Genomic DNA, 2381 nt, shown 5'->3' with positions numbered 1-2381 from the left:
AGCCAGCTGCTGGGTAATGAGGTTGTTTTGGGCCAACAGAGCATCTACATTGTTTAGCTCCATCACTCCTCTTTTGTTCCCTCTTTCGGAAGTATAGAAGTAGTCGTTTTCTGCTTCTGTTTCAATAACATCTATGGCTTCCTCAATGGTCTTCTTCTTGTTCAAGGATCCTCCAGATGAATGGTCCACGGCCTTCTTTGACTCATAAGAGAGCCCTCATAGAAAATGTGCAGCTGGACCCATTCGTTGAACATGTCAGGTGGACACCTCCTTGTTAAGTCCTTGAACCTCTCCCATGCTTCATACAGAGTCTCACCATCTTGTTGCTTGAAAGTTTGAACCTCAGCTCTCAGCCTATTGATTCATTGAGGAGGGTAAAATCTTGCTAAGAATTTGTTCACCACATCCTCTCAAGTTGTCAGCTCTCCCTTGGAAAGATTCCAGCCACTTGGCTGCCTTGTCCCTGAGTGAGAAAGGAAATAAGAGCAGTTTATAGGCGTCAGTATGAACGCCATTAGATTTCACTGTGTCACATATTCTCAGGAAGGTGGTCAAATGTTGATTGGGGTCTTCTTGAACACCTCCTCCAAACGAACAGTTGTTCTGGACAAGGGTGATGAGCTGTGGTTTAAGTTCAAAGTTGTTGGCATGGATTGTTGGCTTTTGGATGCTACTTCCACACTTGCCTGGATTTGGATTAATGTAAGAGCCCAAAACTCTTCTATCCTCCCCAGCATGATTTGCTCCACCTCCTCTGCCATGGTTGTGAGTCTCTTCTTCATGATGATTTTCCATGTTCTCTTCCATGTTTGGTTCAAAGTATTCCTCAAAGTGTTCCTCCTCTTCTTTAGCACCAACTACACGTTTTTCTTTTGCCTCCCTCCTTAGTCTAAGGAAGGTTCTCTCAAGTTCAGAATCAAAGGAAGTTAAAGCCCCGCTTCTTCTCCCTATCATACAACCAACAAGTACAAGCAAAGAAAATAGATGCAGACAGTACTTGTGTCAGAATTGCTGTTAGTTGTGGGTGATGCAATATATCAAACAGTTAGTGGGTTAGCAAACAGAATTGAAAATAACAAAGAAAAACAAACGAGTAGAGGGGGAAGGGAAGAAGTTTAACTAAAACAAAAAGTAAATCACTCAAACAGAAAAATGAAATTCACAAATAAAAATGCTCAATCTAGTGATCTTCCAATTCAATCATTGTTGATGCACAATAAATCCCCGGCAATGGCGCCATAAACTTGACTCACGGAAAACTTGTCTCTCAACAAATCTCCCTTCGGCAAGTGTATCGAATTGTCGTCAAGTAAAACTCACAATAGAGTGAGGTCGAATCCCACAGGGATTGATTGATCAAGCAACTTTAATTAGAGAATGTTCTAATTGAGCGAATCCAGAATTTGGGTTGAGAGTTGCAGAAATAAAAATGGCGGGAATGTAAATAACAGAAAAGTAAATGCTAGAATTAAAGGACTGGAAGTAAATGACTGAAAATAAATTCTAGAATTGTAAATGGGAATGGGGGATTTGCTCATAAAAGTAAATGGCAGAAATTAAAGAGAATGGGTAAGATCAGAGATGGGGAGTTCATTGGGCTTAGGAGATGTTGCAATTCTCTGGATCAAGTTCATTTTCATCTCTTCCTCAATCAATGCACTCATTGATCTCCTTGGTAATCTTAAGTGATTGAATTACAATTTCTTGCAATTCAATCTCTCAAATCTTGATCAATAACCAATTCCTTGGTCAATTGCTCATGAGAAGAGATGAAGTATGGTTATACCACATGCATTTCCCAAATCAAGTATGAGAGTTTATAGTCACATACCCATCCAAACCCAATTTGGTCCAGCATGAGAAAGCATTTCTAGCTTGATCTCTTTATTCCTCTTTTCCAAGCTTCAAAAACTATAGGATCCCAAGTTTGATTGTAGCCTTCTTCTTCCCAAGGAGTAACTAAAACTCAATTTGGGATCGAAGATCCGGATTTTTTTTTTTTTTTTTTTTTAAGGCCTCTCAAGTAAATTTTATTTCCAAGAGGAAGGATAGAAGAAGAAATATTTGAACGTTAGTGACACTTAACATTGTCACTAACGTTCCAATGCACCCCTTTGCTCACGTTAAAACCCACGTTAACTAGGTTAACGTGGCTTTTAACGTTGCCTTGTTAACCTTCGAGAACGTTAGTGACACTCAACATTGTCACTAACGTTCCAGTGTGCCCCTTCTTGCTTCACGTTAAAGCCCACGTTAACTAGGTTAACGTGGCTTCTAACGTGGCCCTTGCATCCTTCGAGAACGTTAGTGACATTCAACATTGTCACTAACGTTCCAATGTGCCCCTAGGTCTCACGTTAGAGTCCACGTTAACTAGGTTA

The 2381-nt window shown here is 40.2% G+C and overlaps 1 non-coding gene across 1 annotated transcript; it reads left to right on the top strand.

The window, feature by feature from the left end:
- The first annotated feature begins 252 nt into the window (after positions 1-252).
- LOC112788554 (small nucleolar RNA R71) lies at positions 253-356 on the top strand. The gene has a single exon (XR_003195914.1). It is a non-coding gene; the product is annotated as a small nucleolar RNA R71 (small nucleolar RNA).
- Positions 357-2381: the final 2025 nt, after the last annotated feature.

This window comes from Arachis hypogaea, chromosome 20, assembly GCF_003086295.3.
Source record: "Arachis hypogaea cultivar Tifrunner chromosome 20, arahy.Tifrunner.gnm2.J5K5, whole genome shotgun sequence".
In the NCBI taxonomy this organism is placed as follows: Eukaryota; Viridiplantae; Streptophyta; class Magnoliopsida; order Fabales; family Fabaceae; genus Arachis; species Arachis hypogaea.
The sequence above is the reverse complement of the archived record's forward strand: the minus strand, read 5'-3'. Positions and strand labels throughout refer to the sequence as shown.